This window comes from Pleurodeles waltl, chromosome 4_1, assembly GCF_031143425.1.
Source record: "Pleurodeles waltl isolate 20211129_DDA chromosome 4_1, aPleWal1.hap1.20221129, whole genome shotgun sequence".
Taxonomy (NCBI): domain Eukaryota; kingdom Metazoa; phylum Chordata; class Amphibia; order Caudata; family Salamandridae; genus Pleurodeles; species Pleurodeles waltl.
Genome location: NC_090442.1, coordinates 1,009,536,470 through 1,009,559,003, shown reverse-complemented (window position 1 = coordinate 1,009,559,003; position 22,534 = coordinate 1,009,536,470). Strand labels below are relative to the sequence as shown.

Here is a 22,534-nt window from a genome sequence, read left to right as displayed (position 1 = left end):
TGATGCATGACAAATGCTTCTGGAGTCCTCCTTCTACTGACACCCATTGATAACTAACGCACGCTCAACTGTTATCAGGTTTATTGATCTTACAACTAAGGTATTAATGACCTATGACGATCCTCGCACAGTCCACCTTTTATCAGATACTGTCACCACCTACAAGAGAGTTTTTCACTCTTATTTGAATCATTCCTAATTCACAACTATGTTTAGACATCTATAGTTTTTATTATTCATATTTTCGAGTCCTGCTTTATTTTGTAATGGTTTTAGTTGATCCTGCAACATAACCTACTCATTAATTTATACTCACATACCCCAGTTTTTCTCAAAACGTGCTACTGATACCCCAGTCATCTGCACCACCGACTTCCCTTTTATCTATATACCCACCTTGAGTTCTTCCTCTGACACCTTTCTATACTACCTCTCTCAGATACCTTATATGCTGATCTATACCATACCAACTTCGAATGGTTTCTGCATGCCCGTTTGGAATACTCCCCTACCTGATAATTTGCTATCCTGCATGCCAGTGATCTCACACACCTCTTGATGTCCAATGTCTTCCACTGCTATCTGATACTTGCCTCTCTGTCTGATACTATTCTACCCTGCCTGCCTCGGATATCCCAAACACATGCATCACACAGTCTTCCAATGGTACCTGCCAGGGCCTTCTAAATCAGTCCCTCCGCTTGACACCTTTTTTATCCCAACTCCAGTGACATTTCTATACCCATAACTAACAACCTTTTATGGCTTCCTTCCACCTTGACACCTTCCTTTTCTATCTTACAATTACATCTCAAATACCCCTTAACCATATTACCATCCAGTGATGCCTGATGTCACCTTTTTCCTCACACATATCCATCACTTACCTTTTTTTGTAGCTGATTACTTTTCCTTCATGGCTGCCCACCTGTGCCTCGACACCTCCCCATACCTCCACCCACTGACACCCCTCCACTCAGCTATACCTTACCACCCTACACTTGTAACTCATGTTCCTCAAGTACCTGCATCTAGAGGACATCTCTCTACCCTGTATCCTTGCAATACCTCGTACTCCATTTTGAGCCCCACTTTCGTTTTTTGATAATTGAAGCACGCTCCTCTGGATCTCTTCCTATAACAATAGAAACATACCCACCTACACATTCTATTCACTATCACTTTTCACATGTACTATCTGACTTCCCTCTAGGAACCTTCCCCTAACCGACACCACTTCCCTCCTTGCTTTTATGCCTCAAAACAATACTCTGGCTCCACTGTTTTCCGTTACTTGACTCACCTCTGAGCCCTCTGACAGACAATTCTATCCTGTATCCCTTTGACACCACACAACCTCTATACCACCATCATATTCCACCAGTGTCTACCCTTCTGGAACAAAAATCTACCTGACATCATCTCCTTCCTACAGTTTATACCTTGTGTAGGAAAGTTTCTTTTCTATTAGGTCTCCTCAGATTTTTCATCTTTTATTGGACCCTATAGTTTCAATGGCTTTAGAATTCTGTGCACTTTACTCCTGCTAACCAGTGGTAAAAGCACCTTTACTCCATTTTAAACATGATTGAACTGGAATACTGCTAATTGGCATATTTACCTTGCCTAGAAGAATACTCCTAATTGGCATGTTTAACTTGCCTAGTATGTGATACAAATTGTACAGGGGGCCTGGAAGTTAAATGCCATTAATGGACTGCTGCACCTATTGTGCCATCAGCTAGTGGCACTGCAATCATGGATCCAGGCATACTACTTTAGCCTGACTGTAGTAGTGTTAAAAATGCAATTTGACCAGTTAAAATAAACCATTTTAATGGGACAATACCTCCCATCTAAATGTTAAAGAGTCACCCCTATGAAGGCCTTGTAGCCAACAAGGCAAGGTGCATGGTATTTAAAAGTAGGCCATGTAGAAAATGTAATGTTAACACATCTTTACTATGACTAGCACCCAAAAGCTATTTTCACTTTCGTAAGTCTTGCTGCCTATAGAGAAACACTGAGAATAGATATTAACTACTGGTACTGTATCTCAGAAATGAGACCAGCTAGGAAAAGAACACTTTTTAATAGTTATTAAAAACCCAATTCAGCGGTGGTGAGTTGTTTAATAAATATTAAGGAAAACAAATGTTTAGAAAGTAACTTTTCCCCCTGCCAGAAGTTCCTGGGGGCTAATTTGCACTGGCTCTCCAGCTTCTTCCAGCCAGTTATTAGCCAGATAGGTGTGGACAAAAGGTGTGAAATACCTCTCAGAAGCAAACAATAGGATGACCTGAATGGGCAGAGATGATGCATTTGAAATACACAGAATATGCTGGGTGGGTGCCTTTGACATCCTTTTCGACACTAGTGTTAGATCCTGCTAGGGTGCCTAATCTTGCTTAACAGGGCTGCTGGATTCACATTGTACACCTGGGGTGCATTTGAAAGGGAGAAAACAGAATGCCAAGACAATTATTTTGTAGCCTTGTCTAGTTGCTGTAGACTTTGCTTATACCAAGCCAGACTTTTTTCCTCTGGATTTCTTGTGAGTACAGTACCTGCTCCATACTGGATTTTAGTGTTAGATGTTGAAGGGCACTAGGATTACCATAGTACACTCCCCACACACATACCCAACCCGAAGAGCCCAAGTTTACTTTAGCCTAAGACTTTAACAGCCTTGGATTTGCCATGACACATTACATTTTGGGCCTGTTTGCAAGAAGACAAACAGGAAATACTGATAAAATGGGTAGGTTGGGGAACTTTTAACCCATTGGTTAGGGAGGGGCCAGGAGTCACACTCATCCACTGGCTCATGCCAGGGATAAATGTGGCACCTCCAGGCACCCACCTCAGAACACTTTAATGGGAGAAGCCTGAGGGTAGAAGGAGGACCTGCTTCTATTTGTACCTATCACAAAGAAATGGACTCCAAGGGTCAGTTGGCTGATGTGTGTGGGTACAGGAAGACAGGCTGCAAAAGGCCTTTTCCTGGAAGTACCAAGCTGCCCAGCGGCAACTGGACCTGGACTGGACCAAGCAGTTGGCCTCTGTCTTGACATCCTGTGAGTCTCTGTCTCCCCTGATGTCCTTTGGGGCTTTAGAAGTATTATCATGTAGTGGAGCCGGACTAAAATGACTACGAAGGTACAATATTTGACCCGAATGAACTGGTTTGTGTACCAGACCTGCGATCCATTGCATTAAGCCTCAAATTGCGCCTAAGTCCCGGTCTGCCTCAACCACTGGCTGTTGTTGGCATTTCGTGATTTTTAGTGCTATTTCTACTCAGAACTAAAACTCATATCTCCAGTTCCGTTTGTTTGATTTGTCATGTTGATGTCATTTTGTTTATTAAATGTTACTCTTTTTTTGTAATTTGGTTTGTGTGTGTTTTTTTTTTTTGCTTGCGTTTTGACTTTATTACCGTTTTGTTACTGCTTAAACACTTCACACATTGCCCTAAGCTAAGCCTGTCTTATTCGTGCTATACCTACCATGGGGTTGAGCACAGGTTAACTGGATGGTTCAACCCAAAATGGGTTGCGATTATTCTTTGAAGAGTGCGGGCCCCCATCCCAAATAATAATCCAGGTTCTACACTTGCATGTCCCCTATGCCATTGTCCTTCTAATGCCCATCTTTTAGGGCCCTCTCCCTACCCGATCCTCTCCGAAGAGACCTCACAACCACTCTTTACATCATGGCTTCCACTGGTACGTGACATGCACTGTATGATCCTTCCTCTACTGACATCTATTTATCCAGTCTCCATCTAACACTCTCCTTTGCACTTCTGCACCCGGTTTTCTGTAGCTATTTGATGCCCTCTTAGCACTCGCTCTTACACAACCATATTCTGTCTCCCTGTGAATGTACACACCCATCAATTCCCCTACTGCCTTCCACTCATATCCAATGCTAATCCGGTAGCCCTCTTTACACGTGTTCTACTCCATCTACCAGTGATACCTCAACACTAATGACTTGCCACTGATAGCGAATGACCGCTGCTAGGCACCCCTCTCTGACACCTTCTTATTCGGCCTTCCAAAGACGCCCCACACATCTCCATGCTCTGCCGCCTTCGACTACTACCAGTAGCTGCTTTAGGGCCTTTGTTACCCGACACCTCTCTAGCCCACCTCTAGCTGACCCGCCATACTCCATTGTCCCCCACTAGTGTATACCACGTCTCTTATATCTACATGGCACAGCACTAGTCTCTCCTCCCACTGATATCGCACATACTCTTAAAACCTCCATATTTCACCGATTACATCCCTCCATCTATCTGATGCTTCCCTATCCCGTTTCCCTGAGATACTTCCCCCACTATCTTCCTTTGGTATCTGACACACATCCTAGGGCTTTCCCTCTGCCCAGCACCTCTCTAACCTGTCTGATAGTTCACCTAGCTCAACATCATGCAATTCAGGGCAAATCACTTAATCTTCCTGTCCCTACAATAAAAAAAAAAGTGTAGAACGCAATCTGATTTGAAAGCGTTTGTTGTAATACCCTTGGGCCAAGTTTGCACTATATAAAACTACAAAAATATACTCCTACACATCCCATCACCTTACAGTGGCTGCCTCTTTGGGGCACTCACTCCACGTGACAGCTTTCTACTCCGTCCCCCTCTGATGACACGTCACATTCCCTTCTGCACATGATGTTCTTGTACATGTCCTGTGAGCCCTCATTCTACTGCACAACTCTAATAGCAAACCTTAGGTTTGAGGTGTAGATGAGGGCCCATATGGCACCTACTTTTCCTGATGAGACGCTTACGGAGAGAGAGAGAGAAAAAAAACACAAAACAAGGGCAAGAGAAAGACGGAAAAACAGTGACAAAAGAAGCAGGGATAAAAGAAAGAACCTTCAGAAGTAAGCTAAAGCAGCAGGTAGTTTAGGGTATTGCTAGGAAGAGGAAGTAGGTGGAATCAACACTACTCGACCGTCGTATTCCGCACTTTGGATATTAGTTGCGCCGGCTGCGGACTTCTGAGCGGCATTTACTGCTCTACAAATTAAGCACTGCACGTCTTCAACTACCGCATCACACAAGTTATGCCCTGCATGACCCCGTAATGCATCATACTTCCCATCACTTTACAGAGGAACCTGGCGCTCCCCTGCCGATGTCTCCCACTGATACCCCAAAAGCCAGTCCTGAATTCATTACCTGCCTTCCACTGCCATCCGCCGCCCCTTTGGGGCCTTCCCATCGATAAGACACATACACACTCTAAACGTATCCCCTTTCGCTGGTACCTGACACATCTCACTGGTAAATCGCACACCCGTTTACCCCCATCGCCTTACAGTAGTTGAGGTCCTCCATAGTTGACGTCTGTTTGCCTTCCTTTAAATCCCCCTTGCCGAGGTACCCACCCCCTCCACATTCACTGGGAGACCCATTGGAGATCTGTGTACGTTTTAACTACCATCCGTACCCACAAGACCTTGTAGAAGAAATCGCTGCCCCTGCTATCTGCAAATCAGGCCGTTTGTTCGATAGTTTCCGCTGCTTGTTTGGGCGGAAGCACTCTGCCACGGAGGGACTAGCGCAGCATGCCCCTGCTGCCGGTCAGCCGCGGCCAGCTTCCCCTTTTTCCTGTGCGAGGAGTCCAAAGATGGCTGCCGTGGGGCTCTGTTTATCCCACCCGACCCCCCGCCCGCGGTGCACGTAGCACGCACCAACATACAACAGGGGATAGGCGTGCGCGTTCACGCTGCAGCCCGGCCTGCAATGCTGTGTGTTTATGTAAAGGCCAATTTCCTTCCCTGCGTTCCACTTAACACTGGGGAGCTTCAGGGGATCCGTACTACGTATCGTAGCGCGTTTCTAGCTACAAGCAACGAAGGCGTCCAGGCGTCATGTGATGTTTCATCACAACCTGTTACTTTAATCCGCTTCTCAAAAGCCCTGACAACCAGCTCGTCCTAGGAACAAAACTCTACAGTGCCCTATGATATTACTGCGGGCAATGATCGCAAGTTAGTTATCTCGGTCTGCAATTTTCAAATGTTTCCTATATAACCTACGCTCCATATTTCAGTTTTTAGTTGGCCGCATTGCACTTCCACCCCTTTTGTACACCCGCTCGCTCACTTGTGTGCCGTGAATTTTTCATACATCCGCTATTCTGACCCCGCTTGGAAAACGTTCGGAACACAGTGTCCACCACGAATGCGATTATGACCCTTGACCCGTTCGCTGATACGTTGTTGGCATGGGAGATCTACCCACGCTAACTGCTTTAATAATATATTCTATGTGGTAGCTTTAGCTCCGAGGTTCTTTTAACCGGATTCTCGAGTTGGAGGTTAACTTGGCAGAGAATTCGCAGAACAACTAAATTACCACTGGTGCTAGATTCGTGTCTGTGCTAGTTTAAAAAAAATGTCCATGATTTATGGCTGTGGATGAATGGCTTTGTTGTTGACATGTGAAACGTGCATCATGTACCTGACTCTGTAATTGCATTATGTACCTCATCCATATTTCACAAAGTTCGGTAGCTTAATTACTGGCTTTATGCATCCCCTTGCCATCAAGCTACTCAGCTCTCTACCATAGGATATGGCCACAATGTGTCCTAGGAGTTCTTTTGTATTTTTTAAATTGGTGCAAGGGTATCAATTTAACCGGGTTTCAGTTAAGGCGGTTGCAGAAGTATGACATATGTTTTTGGTTTCGGATAGCACACCTTGCGATAGTAGCTTTCAAACTGAATTAACTTCTTTATGTGTCTTGCGAGAGGGAAGAATGTGACACTCAGTGAATTTAGTCAATGCTGTTCCGCTGCTGCATCCTGTAGCCGTCGGAGGAAAAAGGCAAATTACCCAATAACAGACCGAAGGCTGAAGAATGCTGATTGAAAGCGGATAAAAGCACATCATTTTAATAAAACGAAAAGTTCTTGGCTAATGTCGGAACTAAAAACGTTTAAGGAATTGAGCTTCCAACCCACTGAAAAAAGATACTTTTCTTGTGCCAATTAACTCGTCCAGAAGTTAAAGTTCATGTAGTCAGGTAACTCTTGGGGTGTTGAGTACTCTGGTTCCAGTGTGTAAGAATCTGCTTCTTTGTTCATCAACAATTGTGTTGACTGCGAAATTAGAAGAGTTCGGGGCTGCGATTGCTTTCGGGAGACAACTAAGGGAGTCAAATGGAGATTGGTTGGACATAAGATAACTGCATGCTGCCAGTGCGGTTCTCACATGGAACACGATGAGATCACATTTACAACACAATTACTTAAAAAAAAAAATGTAAAAGGAGTGCTAACGCGTCCCTTTATGATACATAATTACACATTGTGACTCGTTTTAGGCCAATTAATCTTTTGACCCTGTTGAGAGACACCTTAGGACGAGATAGCTAATCAACATGTCACCAGTACGTCAATAATGTCATCAATATTTATCAAAACAATGCATTTCACTTTAGTCAAAGACATTAATCAAGTTCAGGACACCACCATGACATTGCAGTCATGAATAACCACACCAGTTTAGTATGAGTTTAGTGATATTCCCTATTTGATTACAATACAAATATTGTAGCAGATTTATTAATCTCAAAACCAAGAAACACAATAGCATAGTCACGATATGGCAACTCTGATAAGATTTCATCAAAGCAAGGATCACAAACATCAGAACATAGCAAAGCGTGAACATAAACTATTTTTAGCAGAGTATCGTCAATAAAGCATTGATTCAGTCATTTGTCTATTTGCGTCAGTTTTACTGAACTCTTCTCAACTAACCTCTAATTAGCATTGGTATGTTGGGCTTCATGCAAAACAATTTAGTAACACCAATTTGGAAAAACATCTAACTATGGCTCCTGTCAAAAGAAAAGCAGTTGGTACCTAGAAAGGAAAAGCAAACAGACAATCACAATTTCATTGTCATATAGTTACCCTCCAAGGTTTGGGTCAGCACTCAGGTTCGGTCTTCGTCTTCAGGACATCAGTTGATTCGCCATCAGTCAGAAACTCAGCTCTCAGGTAAGTAAGGGGCACTTCCTCATAAGTAGGTAAAGTGTAAATGGGCAATCTAAGGACAAGTATGGTCCTAGATACGTCAGCCAGTCACTAATAAAAGTGGCAAAGTTTCTGTATCATAAAATATAGCATCAGCATCTCCCCCTCTCCTAGTCTCCTACTCCCTAGTTCTAATTTACTTCCTGGTGACAGGGGTTTTTATCCCCTTTTCGTTGTACATTCCCCTAAAATCTGGTTGAACAAAGGCTGCACCCCACTATCTTTAACAAATTAAAAACACATTATGTCATTAAATCTTTCACCCGCATTAGTTCTCAGGCAGTTTATTGGTCCATATGATTGACGTCTTTAGAGGTAGAATGTCCGGTATGATTTCATCCTTTTGTAATTCTTTCCGCATCTTCGGTCAGTAGCTCCATTGTCTGTACCGGTTTGGTCGACCTTGTATTTAACATTAGTCTACACTGTTGCATTTAGCTAGTACATTTCTACAAGCAATATGAATTTTCAGGAGAACAGATCTACTATAGTTACATTCAGCTTCTAGCTTTTGGAAAAAAAAACAAGAGTTCATGTCCTTTAGCAAGTCAGCACACTGCACGTTAGAAAATTACTTTTAATATGAGAGTCAGGCAGCTAGGCCTCGACTCATGCTAACTAAGGCCTGCAAGATTTATTAGCAAAACTTTAATAACCTAATCATTAATAATCAGTATAAAACTATTTAAATACAATGATTCATAAACATTAGTCATTTTCATTAGTCCCCGTATACATTGGCGGCCACTCCCTGTGGTCACATTTCCAGTGCACGTTCTCAGGAAAACATGTTAATACAGTCTCTATGCAGCATCATTATACAGTAGTTCATAAATATTTCATGTTAATATATATTATATAAGCTACGCTCTCTCAGGAGTATTTATTTACCTGTAAAACTCTGGCAAAGGTTACTTCAAAAGGTGACAAAAATGAGCTACAGGATTCGAGAAAGAATAATGACTTTCAAGCATAAGGAAAAAACAAGCATTTAAATGCAATAAGTCTAGCATTTTCCTGAGTTATAACTGTTTGCATTGGAAATTCATAACTTGACTTTTCTTGCCACATACATTGGTCAACCCTGCCTCATAATTTTGTCTTTTCCGCCATAAAATTCCAGTGGCCCAGCACTTAACTAAAGCGCTTTTCTTTACTTTCTTCCTCTACCTTTAAACATATGCAATCATCATATAAACCTTTATCAGAAATAAACTTTTGGGCAGTAGAGTGTAATGCTCAAAACCCCATAACCAAAATATCATTTGGGACGGATTGGAGGGTGAAAGGAAAGAGGGAGTCGGGAGTAAAGATGGCAAGAACAAGTGGCCTAGTAACGGTGTCATGGGCCCTAGAGTAAGAAAGGAAAATGGTTGACTGCAATTTAGGAAGAAAATACAGCAGTAATTAGAGTTGAGTGAGGTCCATAGGTCTATGGGCCCCGGTGCCACTACACCTGTTGCTCCATTGATAACTAGGCCTCGGGAAAGAAAGCGGATAGGGCAGAAAAAGAGAAGCAAAAGGAATACAAGAGACAAAAAGAAGAAAGAGAGGGGTCACAAAGAAATAAAAGAAAGGAAAGAAAGAACAAGAAAATGAAAACTCAACTAAGAGGAAATAGAGCGAATGTGTGAGACAAAAGAAAAAAGGGAAGGAAGCTTGTGAACGAAAGATAAAGAGGAAAAAATAATGAAAGAAGTGGGAAAAGAAAAAGAACAAGCATTTGCTAAGCAACGGGTCTCGCATTACGTCGAGTTAGAGATATTAGCGTTGTAAACTCCTAACCGGACTTTTCTTGCCACATTAAATGGAAAAAAACAAACAAAAAAAAAGCAATGAGCGTGACCACGCTGCGAAATAAAGAGGAAAAAGTAGTGCAGAAACCATAGGGAAAACATGGATCGTCATATGTTTCCAGCAGTTTACCAGTGCTCTCGAGGAGGGCTAAACACCGGAAAAGGCATGCCATATGCATGCCTTTCACAAATGAAAACAAGCGGAATTTAAAAGGCAAGCCCACAAACCAATGAAAGTGACTGATGTAACATGGTTGTGGTTAAAATCTCCCTAAAGAGAGATTAGAAGAGGGACGGAGCGATTTGCGCTCACCCCAAAAAATGAACATTAGAAAAAAGAGAGCGATGGTGAGAGAAACAAGCAGCGAAAGAACCAGGGTATGCATGGACTGACACATTATCAACAATTAACTTATGGCATCCACATACAGACGGGAAAAAAGAGGGATTGATAATAAAACGTGAATTGACAGCTAAAGATTCCAAAAATACCAGAAAAAGGAACGAAGAAAGATCTTTTAAAAAATAAAAAAGTGAAAGGGCGCATACCGCTTCAAAGGAAAGAGCAAATGAAAAAGACAGAAAGAATGAAGGGGAGAGGAAAAAAATGGTGAAAGAATGAATTCCTGATGAAGAAACAAGGAAAGACATAACCATGTTTTTGCGAGTTTGAAAGAGGAGGTAGCAAGAGGAAGAGGGAAATTTAAAAAAAAAAAAAAAAAAAAAAAGGGGACAGGAGTAGAAATAAACAGTTGAAAGAAAGAGCAAAACGGTTAACGTGTGAACTTTAAGATCTGGAAAGAAAAAAGTGGTAGAGAAAGAAAACATTGAGAGTGAACAGAGTAAAGGAAATAATGGAGCGAGATAGGTGAAACAGATCCTCCCAAATAAAGATGGCAGCTATGAATAGATATAATTGGCTCCTCCACATCCTCAAACTGAAGTCATAGTGTGAAACAGCACTGGCACCGCAAAACAGCAGGAGGTGCATTATCAGAGTTGTATGTGAACCCCAATACAGCAATATTGGGGCACTTCAGATCAGGAGCGGTTGTAAAGACAGAGCTGTGTCCCAGCCCTGTGCTGGAATACCAGAAAGGCAGCAGGTGAGAAATGAGAAATAGAGCACAGTGTAATTCTTGGTATTGTAATAATGGGGCACTGCAGGTTAGGGTTGAGGTGCACTGACGGAGTTGTATGTGGGCTGCAGTACTGGAATAGTAATGAGCACACAAGGTCAGAAGTGAGGCACGTTAATGGAGCTATGTGTGGAACCTAGTATTGGCGTGCCACTGTTGCCAAGTGTTAGCATGGAGGTGCCCTGGTGACGCTGTGAGTAGGGCCAGCTATGGGAGTGGCATTGCCTCTGAACCACAGAAGCGAAGAGCCCTGAAGGACGTGTGTGTGTGTGAGCCGTAGTACTGTGAAGAAATGTGCACTGAATGTTAGAATTGATGGATTCTGACAGAGCTGTGGTGGTTCCCATCAACAGTGGCGTTGGATGTTAGACTTGAGGTGCACTGGCTGAGCTGTGTTTTGCTGTTTTGTGACAAGTATTGGCTTGGCAGTGGGACTGAATGTTAGATTTGAGCTGTTGTAATGGAACTGTATGTGAGTGGGGTCCCAGTATAGGAAAGGAAGTGACCTCGCCGGGATAGAACTGAGGTGCATTGATGGAACTGCACCTGAGGTCCTAGTACTGGAAAAGTAGAGTGTACTGACTGTAAAAACTGAGGTTCTCTGACAGACAGAGTGTGTGGGGTCCTGGCATCAGAACAGCTGAGAGCTTGGAATGTGTGAACTGAGGTGCACTGATGGGGCTGCGCCCAAGGTCCCAGTACTGGTACAGCAGAGTGTATGGACTGTAAGAACTGAGGTGCTTTGGCAGATGGCGTGTGTGGAATTCTGCCACATGCACAGCTGAGGGGCTTGGAGTGTGTACACTGATGGAGCTGCGCACAAGGGCCTAGTACTGGAACAGCAGCGTGTACTGACTGCAAGAACTGAGCTACTCTGGCAGACAGCGTGTGTGGGGTTCTGGCACTGGCATGGCTGAGGGGCTTGGAGTGTGTGAACTGAGGTGCACTGATGGAGCTGCGCCTGATGTCTTAGTTCTGAAAAAGCAGTGTGTAATGACTGTAAGAAATGAGGTGTTCTGGCAGACAGCGTGTGTGGGGTTCTGGCACAGGTACAGCTGAGGGGCTTGGAGTGTGTGAACTGAGGTGCTCTGATGAAGTTGCATGTGAGGTCCCAGAACTGGAACAAAGTATACTGACTGTAAGAACTGAGATTCTCTGGCAGACAGCGTGAGGGGGTCAGGCACTGGCAGAGCTGGGTGGTTGGAGTGAAGTGTGTGAACTGAGGTGCACTGATGGATCTGCTAGTGGGCTCCCAGTATGGAGCAGAAGTGGGCACTATCTCTAAGGATTGCGGAGCCCTGGTAGAGCTGGGTGAGGGATCCCAGCACTGAAACAGCCGTGGGCACTGAATGCTTGGAAGGAGGTGCTTTGGCTGAGCTGCATATGGGTAGCAGAGCTGAAGGAACAGGGACCCCAGACAAAGGTTCCTAGGTGACATCAGGTTACATCTGGGGCTGGGCCTCTGGATGGCACAGGCAGGCAGACCTAACTGACCAAGATAACAGCCTGATTTACAGCTAAGGTCAGAAACGGAAGTGCCCTGGCAGACAGTGTGTGTAGGGTTCTGACAGGGGCACAGCAGAGGGCTTGGAGTCTGTGAACTGCGGTGCACTGATGGAGCTGCGCCTGTGGTCCCAGTACTGGAGCAGCAGAGTGTACTGACTACAAGAACTGAGGTGCTCTAGCAGACAGCGTGTGTGTGTGGGGTTCCTGGCACTGGCAGGGCTGAGCGCCTGGAGTGTGTGAACTGCAGCTCCACTGATGGAGCTGCACCCAAGGTCCTAGTACTGGCACAGCAGAGTGTATTGACTGCAAGAACTGAGGTGCTCTGGCAGACAGCATTTGTGGGGTTCCTGGCACTGGCACAGTTGAGGGCTTGGAGTGTGTGAACTGCCGTGCGCTGATGGAGCTGCACCCAAGGTCCCAGTACTGGAGCAACAGAGTGTACTGACTGCAAGAATTGAGGTGCTCTGGCAGACATCGTGTGTGGGGTTCTTGGCACTGGCGCGACTGAGGGCTTGGAGTCTGTGAACTGCAGTGCACTGATGGAGCTGCGCCTTAGGTTCCAGTACTCGAGCAGCAGAGTGTACTGTCTACAAGAACTGGGTTGCTCTGGCAGACAGCATGTGTGGGGTTCCTGGCACTGCCACGGGTGAGGGCCCGGAGTGTGTGAACTGCTGTGCACTGCTGAAGCTGCACCCGAGGTCCCAGTATTGGAGCAGCAGAGTGCACTGACTGCGTGTGTGGGGTTCCTGGCACTGGTGTGACTGAGGGCTTGTAGTTTGTTGCGGTGCACTGATGGAGCTGTGCCCGAGGTCCCAGTACTGAAGCAGCAGAGTGTACTGACTACAAGAACTGAGGTGCTCTGGCAGACGGCATGTGTGGAGTTCCTGGCACTCTCTCGGCTGAAGGCCTGGAGTGTGTGAGCTGAGGTGCACTGATGGCGCTTCATCTGAGATCCTGGTACTGGAGCAGCAGAGTGTACTGACTGCAAGAACAGAGGTGCTCTAGCAGACAGCGTGTGTGTGGGGTTCCTGGCATTGGCAGGGCGGAGGGCCTGGAGTGTGTGAACTGAGTGCACTGATGGAGCTGAACCCGAAGTCCCAGTACTGGAGCAGCAGAGTGTACTGACAGCAAGGACTGAGGTGCTCTGGCAGACAGCGTGTATGGGGTTCCTGGCACTAGCACAGATGAGGGCCTGGAGTGTGTGAACTGCTGTGCCCTGCTGGAGCTGCGCATGAGGTCCCACTACTGGAGCAGCAGAGTGTACTGACTGCAGGAACTAAGGTACTCTGGCAGACAGCGTGTGTGGGGTTCCTGGCACTGGCACGGATGAGGGCCCGGAGTGTGTGAACTGAGGTGCACTGATAGAGCTGTGCCCGAGGTTCCAGTACTGGAGCAGCAGAGTGTACTGAATGTAAGAAATGAGGTGCTCTGGCAGACAGCGTGTGTGGGGTTACTGGCACAGCTGAGGGACTGGAGTGTGTGAGCTGAGGTGCACTGATGAAGCTGCACTCGTGGTCCCATTACTGGAGCAGCAGAGTGTACTGACCTCAAAACTGATGTGCTCTGGCAGTGTGTGTGGGGTTACTGGCATGGCTAAGGACTTGGAGTGTATGAAATGCGGTGCACTGATGGAGCTGTGTCTGAGGTCCCAATACTGGAGCAGCAGAGTGTTCTGACTGCAAGAACTGAGGTGCTTTGGCAGACAGCGTGTGTGGGGTTCCTGGCACTGGCACAGCTGAGGGCTTGGAGTGTGTGAACTGAGGTGCACTGATGGAGCTGCTAGTAGGATCCTAGTATGGAGCAGAAGTGGGCACTATCTCTAAGGATTGTGGATACCTGGTGGAGATGGGTGCCTAGGCTATAAGCAATTACAAGCAATCTGCTGCCCGTTCTCTCAGGACACAGGCAGGCACACTTAGTAAAGAAAATCCAAGCCAAGGAAGGGCGGGAGCCAGGCAGCTGAGAAAGGGTTCAGAGAGCCCACAAAGAGCAAGTGTGACCACAATAACAGCCTGATTTATAGCCTTGTTTAAACCTAAGCTCAGAGGAAGAATGCTCTGCAAATGAAAGGGGAAGCTTCCCTGGATAGGACAGGAAACAAAGTACAAAAACAAAAGTCCCCTACAAATCAGATAAACAGGACAAAGCGTAATTATACAGTAGTTGGTTCCTGCTCCCACACAGGAGGGACAAAGAGGCATGACTGACCACTAGCAAGCAAGGATTTTTAAATGACACTGAAACTAACAAATGAAATAGCTGGAAGCCCACAGAAGAAGTATACAAGAGATTGTACGCTTACGCTCAACCTAAAAATAAAAGGAAAAGTTCAAAGGCCCCACTTGTGTCAACCACTATGTGGCACTATCAAGATGCAGTTCATGATGCACTGGAGCTCTTCAAAGGCCAAGTCACAGTACCAGTACTGACATTTCCTCCTCTTTATCTACCTCCCTTCTGGAAGGATCTCTGTCAGTTGAAGCTACCCCGCTGTTCATGTCTGTAACCTCTACTAACAATACAAATTAACTTAATTTGTCTTCCTTTGAGCTACTACCTTTCAACCAATCAATTGTAATTAACGATTTTGAAGTAAAGTGTACTAATATTATTCAGTGCAACAGCGCTATATAAGGCAAGTATAAAAAGAACAAAATCAAGCATGGCCACTGATATGTCTGTATTTTACTTGCTTGCTGAGACTGGCAATTGAGCCAAAAATCTACAATATTTGGTTGTATGTCTATGCATCTCCTTAGATTTATCAGGGAGATATAGACATTTGACTGCTGTCTACTAATGCTTTCTCTTGACTCATCAGGGTTATGGAGTGCTACATACATGGAATTACAGTTCTATATTTCTGTGAGACCTGGGCATGTTGCAGGTAAATTGAAATAAAGAAAGACCAGACTTCTCTTGGTAAAGCAAAAGTAGGTTTACTTGTTACGGCCGGTAGACCAGTTACCTCCGCAGAAGCAAACAGCTGATCTCAATTTGCTGCTCTCAGACAGGTGCTTATACAGTTGATAAAAGTGATGACCTAAAACAACATTTTCTAAAAAAAAAAAAAAAAAAAAAAAAAAAAACAGGTCAAAGAGTACATAGCTAATATTCTACTTTTACATAAACATCACATCAACTGTGTCCTTTAAACTCGTTACCTTTTCTCTACATTCTCTTATCATAAGTCTAACAAAGTTTTCATGAAGTATTAACTTCCCCTCGAGCATGTGTGAGTGTTTTTTGCTGTGCCCCCAAGACTTATCAGATTCTGTGAACAGTTGACTGAAGTTACCTTTCACCCATATTCTCCATGTCTTGTTTCCTTTAACTAGGAAAATGAGATACGTCCTTGTGTGCTGTGATTTTAAACTTTTGAAGGCTTATTTAAACACGTTTCCATTTAACTGAAACTTGCTGACTGTGCATTCTAATTTCTAGTGAACTGTCACCTATTTTGTATTAATCAAAGAACAGTAATCTACACAGGAGTGTCTCTCTCTTTCCTCCAAACCTCCCTTATTGCCCCCCCCCACTGTGATTATTTGATGACCTATTTTGTATTGCAGTGAAGCTTCCGCCTTCTGAACTGCTCTTTAACCACATATAGTTCAGCGGCTATCTCTACTGACGTCTGCCATAGTGAGATTTATTCATATTTCATTTTCTCCTTAACATTCCCCCCTCTAGATTACATTTCAACTGCTTTGTCTAATTCTGGGTCTGCAGTTGGTATCAAATGATATGTATTGCCCTCAGCATCTACTAATGTTTAGGTGGCCTAACTGTAAACATTCCTCCTACCTTTGTAGTCATCCTCTTACAACAAGCTGTAACTAATTGAATACAACAACATATCAAAAGCAATAGCACAAGAAATTACCATAAAGCCTCAAACATGCCCTACATCCAGTATAATAGCCAATCAATCCACCCTCTAAACCATTCATCTGGGCCACCTCCTTCACACAATATGTTCTATTGTAGATTGTGCAGAGTTTGTATAGCCTTGAACAGTGTTCCATTGCCAGCATAATTTGCTGGGATGTAAGTACAACAAGCAGTCCCTATCTTGGCACTATACTCCTCCTTTCATGGCCATCATAAAATCAAGTACATAACAGTGCTGCATGATCATCATTGTCATGACACACAGCTCTTCCTTTATGGCATTGAATCCATCTTTTCTAGCATTATTCGCCTTCATTAGTTCCCAACTAGATATTTGTAACCAGCGAGCAGTTACTTTTGCCTGAACGAACAGTAGAACACTTCCGAAGAACAGCTGGGCATCACTGAACAACCTGTGCTCTTGGGGAACATCTTTCCTGGTAGTAGTGTCATAATATTCTGAAGCTCTTCCCCCGTGATGATGTAACAAAGTCATTGGACGGCTCATGGGGTGATCATGTTGTTTAGATGGTTTGATTACCAGAATGGCCAGAACTGGTACATACAAAGTAACCAAAGAGCAGAGGCTATTCCATTTGGATGGCAACTGGGTGTATAGCTGTTCTCCACACTGCCAATAATAATCTGTGAGGATGGAGGTGGCCCCTTGCATGTCTGCAGTATCTATCATGGTATTGCAGTTGATATTTTTTCCTACATTGATGGTTCTGTTTCTTCTGAAACATAAGAAATGGATATTAATGATATTAATCTCATGACTGTCCGAGGATTCACTGTACCATCTAACCAAGTGTATCGCTCATTATTATCATATAGACAGGCACACTTTTCTACTGTTTCCTGACTAATATCTGTACCATTCCATAGGGATATGGCCCTACAGTAAAACTCAATATCAGAATGTCATTGATCATGGGCAAAAACGGATCCAGTAATTATGAGTCCTAGCCTACGAACATAATCCGGGGTTAAGGGATTTACTAAGTAACTATCACACTCGGTAGACGGACGTGTCACGTCTAATAGAATAAACTGCAGTATTAGGACGACCTGTTTTCTGCATTTGTGCTATCTCATTCTTAATGTCCTGCCTATCTGTAAGGATATATAATAATTCTACTAAGGAGTCATATGTTGTTGCATTAGCTGAAAAATGTGTTACCCTAACATGTGTCATTTGCATTTGGGTTTTTATCCCACAGAGATAGAGGTGTAAGAGACATAAAGCTGTTCTTGGGGGGTACTTCTTTAGTTGAGTGGAGCCTATCTGATCCTGTGGTGAGAGGTATCAATGAGCAAACAAAACATGATTCATTGGTGCTTTCTAATCCTGTTTCTGACATACATTGATACCCCATGTTATCTACCTGGCTAGCTTGAATATTATGAGACACATTGGTATGAGTAGACTGTTTTCTGTGCATGTGTGTGAAATAGTAAGTAGAGCTTAAACATGCATCGCAATAGAAAAGCAACAACAGAAATAACAGTACAAAAATGTATAGCTTTTCATTCATGGAATTGAAAAATTGTTCCAAAGCAGAGGTGGAGGGAGGGGATCTTTACAGTAGCAATCTTCTTCCTCCCCCTTATTTCCCATTTACATTGCTGGCGGTGCTTGGCGTGAAGTGGGGTTTGTCTGTAAATCCGATAGGTGGATACATGGCTTCCTGCCATTGACTTTGATGGCAGTAGGGGTACTCATTGTTACAGAAAAAATGTCCATTGAGCTTGGGATCTTTCCATTTCTCAACAAAGTTCCTTACAAAGACTTGATATCCTATGTGCACAGCTGGGAGGCCGACCTCGGCGATAGCGTGCTTCTCCTTTCTTCTGGTTGCCTGTTTGGAAATTAACTTTGCAGCCTTTGGTAATTCAGTGAGATAAACATGCATTTCATCATTCCGAAATTCAGCTGTACTTTCTCCCTTCACCTTACATCTAGTGGCAGGTATTTGCGTATTCATAAGTCTTCTTGTCACTATCTGATGGAGAGTTAGGTGGTGATCAGAACTAGGTACGCTCCTTAGGTAGAATAGTGCTAGTGGTAAGCAATTCAGCCATTTTTTGTGCCGTGTGGTGCATAGCTACCTTATCTTATTTTTCAGCAAGCATTAAGGAGCTCAGCTATGCCATTACTCTAAGGGTGGTAAACAGAAGATAATGTCTGTTTTATCCCTAGCATTTTTGAGAAATGTATAAAAATAGCACAGACAAAGTGTGTGCTGTTATCAGATCTTATCCCTTCTGGAATTCCCCACCTGGGAATCGCCTCACAAATCATAAAGGTAACAACTGACTTAGCATCACAGTGGACACAAGGTCCTGCTTCAAACCATTGTGAAAAAGAAAAGAAAAACACAACAATGAGGTTCCAATAGTTGTTACATTGATTGATCATGTCGATTTTAAAATCAATGTGAAGAGCAATAAATACATCACAATGTAGATAGATGTGATCATTCTGTACTCATAGGCATAGAAAATACAGATAGCAATATCGTCATGCTGGCCTGGCGGTCTTCATAAAAAACAATCTCTGTTTTTAAATCTATTTTAGTTTTGTAGTCATCTCAAAATAATAGTCCTTCACACGGGAAGGCATCCAACTATGCATTTAGAGAAAATATAGTTGTAAGAATTTATGTCAGAGCTGATGCTAAGTTTCTGCATTTTCTTTTCAACAGAGGGATGTGCTAGAATTAAGGAGTTCTGAACTTCTCCCTAATACCTATTCCCTTTTAATCATAATTCCTGCTGTACTCTGGTGTAAAAGCTGTTATTATTTGCGCCTTTGTTGAGGGAAACGCCAATGAGACTAGACCCAAACATTAAATGCCAAATATTAAATGTCATAGAAGAGACCTCTATTTTCTGAAGAAGTGTGAAGGGTTCTTCTCATTTGTACCTATTTGATGTCTTTCAGGAACCTCTCCTAATTGGTCTAATACTTTGTGGATGTAAGGGGAGTATTCCTAGATAGGTCTTTGTTGTAATCTTTCGTCCCCAGTCCCTAATTAAGTCAAATTTAACTAAAAATGGCCAGTCAGATCTTTATCAAAGGTTTTAAGGCAGTAAATCCAGAGTTGATCCTTTCTGAATTGGAGACATTGTGGTCTAGTGTCTCTAATATCACCCACTCCAGGTCATTCTCTATATGCTTTTCTGCTCAGTAATGACTACTCAATTGCGTTGTTGTTCTGGAACTTCGGATGTTGCAGCAGTGTTCCCCTAATTGAATCTTAGTCTTTCTGTAGGTCATTCCAATATACTGTAGGTTACATGGGCATGTGATCATGTAAATTTAGTGGGTCTTGTTGGTGTGTATTCTTATGTTCCACTTCAGCTAAGTGTTCAGTTCCATAGTTTTCATAGCTTTTGTCAGGTTGCACACTGAACATGTGCCACATCGGTAGTGTCTCACTATAGGTTGTAGACCCCACACTGAGGACACCGTCCTGGTGACTGACATGTTGTCTGGGTCTCGTGTGGACCAGAAGGTCTCCAGTGTTCCACCCTCATTTGTATACAAACCTTGGTTTGGGCCAATTTAGAGAACCTGTTGTTATTATGTTCCAATGTTTATTGATGGTTTTCCACACATGACTAGATGCCGAACAGTAAGAAGTAACACAGGTCATCAGATATGTCTTAGATATTGTATCTCTCTTATCCAGAAGGGTTTTCCCTCTGTTGATTCCTTGCACCTTTTTTTACACTTCTGCATAATTTATGCTGGGTATTCCATATGTCCCAGTTTTTCTGTGATATCATTGGCCTGTTTCTTGTAATCCTGTAGATTACTGAAATTCTATTGGATCCTTAGAAACTGACTATATGGCAAGTTCTCCTTCAAAGAACATGGATGAAAGTTGTTGAAGGACAATAAGCTATTTCTGTTGGTTGATTTATAGTAAGTTCTTGTTCCAAGCCAAGTGCCTTCTGAGAAGATGTTGAGATCAAGTAAAGATAGTTCTATCCTATATGGTGAGTAGGTGAACTTCATAAAGTCTCATTTATTGTACCAGGCTAGAAACTAATTGACTGTATCTTCAGCCCCTTGCCAAACACATCATTGTTGTATCATTTCCAGAGGCAGATTCTATGTTTGTAAGGATTCGTATCTCCCAGTACATGTTGACACTCAAAATTGCTTACATACAATTCTGCCAGGCTCCAGGTGCGAAACCTCATGATGGTGCCATCCAAAAAAATCCATAGTGGTGATTACATATGCCACAAGTGGTAATCACTGGTTGAGAGTTTTGGGATAACTCCTTAGGGATCCTGGTTCTAGTTACCAGTAGGGTTCCCTCCCTATTGATTAGATATGCATAGTGTAGGGAAGCAGAGTGCACACTCAGTATGCTTCTATCTCCCCTGTTTTGATTTCCTCATGCGCATAATAATGTGCTTGCAGTGTTAACTGGCGAACTATATGAAGTGTGACAGAGGAATTGTGCGGATGCGCTCTAGCCACTGCATCTCCTGTGTCCTGGTCAGTGGCAGAGGAACTTTCAACAAAACATACAGTGCTGCTTTGAATAGGATCCTCTGTTGCTTGGCTAGATTCATTAGAGATATACGTTGCACAGTCATATACATTATCCTTAGAGTCCATTGTAGTATGAGCAAAAAATGGTGCAGGGTTCACCAGTTTGGCACTAAACAACCTTCAAAGATAGGAATGACAGTATTACCTCCTACCCTGACACGTTCTGTGTATTAAAGGTAGTCTTAGCCTTCTGAATGACAGCAAACGCTACATGTTCTATATAAGAGTGTCAGAGGTGCCCCAATGACAATGGGGGTGTTTATCTATACCATGAAGGCTGCAGTGGCGAGAGCTTGCTCGCAGGGTAATGTCCTTTCATTAACCCCTTCGCTGCCAGGCCTTTTCCCCCTCCTGTGCCAGGCCCTTTTTTTGCCTATTTGGGGCAGTTCGCACTTAGGCCCTCATAACTTTTTGTCCACATAAGCTAACCAAGCCAAATTTGCGTCCTTTTTTTCCAACATCCTAGGGATTCTAGAGGTACCCAGACTTTGTGGGTTCCCTTGAAGGAGGCCAAGAAATTGGCCAAAATACAGTGAAAATTTCGTTTTTTTAAAAAAAAATGGAAAAAGTGGCTGCAGAAGAAGGCTTGTGGATTTCCCCCTGAAAATGGCATCAACAAAGGGTTTGTAGTGCTAAACTCAGCAGCTTCCTAGCTTTCAGGAACAGGCAGACTTGAATCACAAAACCCAATTTTTCAACACAATTTTGGCATTTTACTGGGGCATACCCCATTTTTGCAATTTTTTGTGCTTTCAGCCTCCTTCCAGTCAGTGACAGGAATGGGCATGAAACCAATGCTGGATCCCAGAAACCTAACCATTTCTGAAAAGTAGAGAAAATTCTGAATTCAGCAAGGGGTCATTTGTGTAGATCCTACAAGGGTTTCCTACAAAAAATAACCACTGAAAAAGAAAAATATTGAAATTGAGGTGAAAAAAACATCAATTTTTCTCTACGTTTTACTCTGTAACTTTTCCCTGCAATGTCAGATTATGGAAAGCAATATACCGTTACGTCTGGTGGACTCCTCTGGTTGCGGGGATATATAGGGCTTGTAGGTTCATCAAGAACCCGAGGAACCCAGAGCCAATAAATGAGCTGCACCCTGCAGTGCGTTTTCATTCTATACCGGGTATACAGCAATTCATTTGCTGAAATATAAAGAGTAAAAAATTGCTATCAAGAAAACCTTTGCATTTCCAAAAAGGGCACAAGATAAGGTGTTGAGGAGCAGTGGTTATTTGCACATCTCTGAATTCCGGGGTGACCATACAAGCATGTGAATTATAGGGAATTTCTCAAATAGATATCTTTTTTACACACTCTCCTATATTTGGAAGGAAAAAATGTAGAGAAAGACAAGGGGCAATAGTACTTGTTTTGCTAATCTATGTTCCCCCAAGTCTCCCGATAAAAATGATACCTCACTTGTGTGGGTAGGCCTAGCGCCGGCGACAGGAAACACCCCAAAGCGCAACGTGGACACATCCTAAATTTTGGAAAAAAACAGAGGTGTTTTTTGCGAAGTGCCTACCTGTAGATTTTGGCCTC

The 22,534-nt window shown here is 43.4% G+C and overlaps 1 protein-coding gene across 5 annotated transcripts in view; it reads left to right on the top strand.

The window, feature by feature from the left end:
* KMT2E (lysine methyltransferase 2E (inactive)) overlaps window positions 1–22,534 on the top strand; it is a 1,466,695-nt gene that overhangs the window by 4,443 nt on the left and 1,439,718 nt on the right. The window lies entirely within an intron of this gene.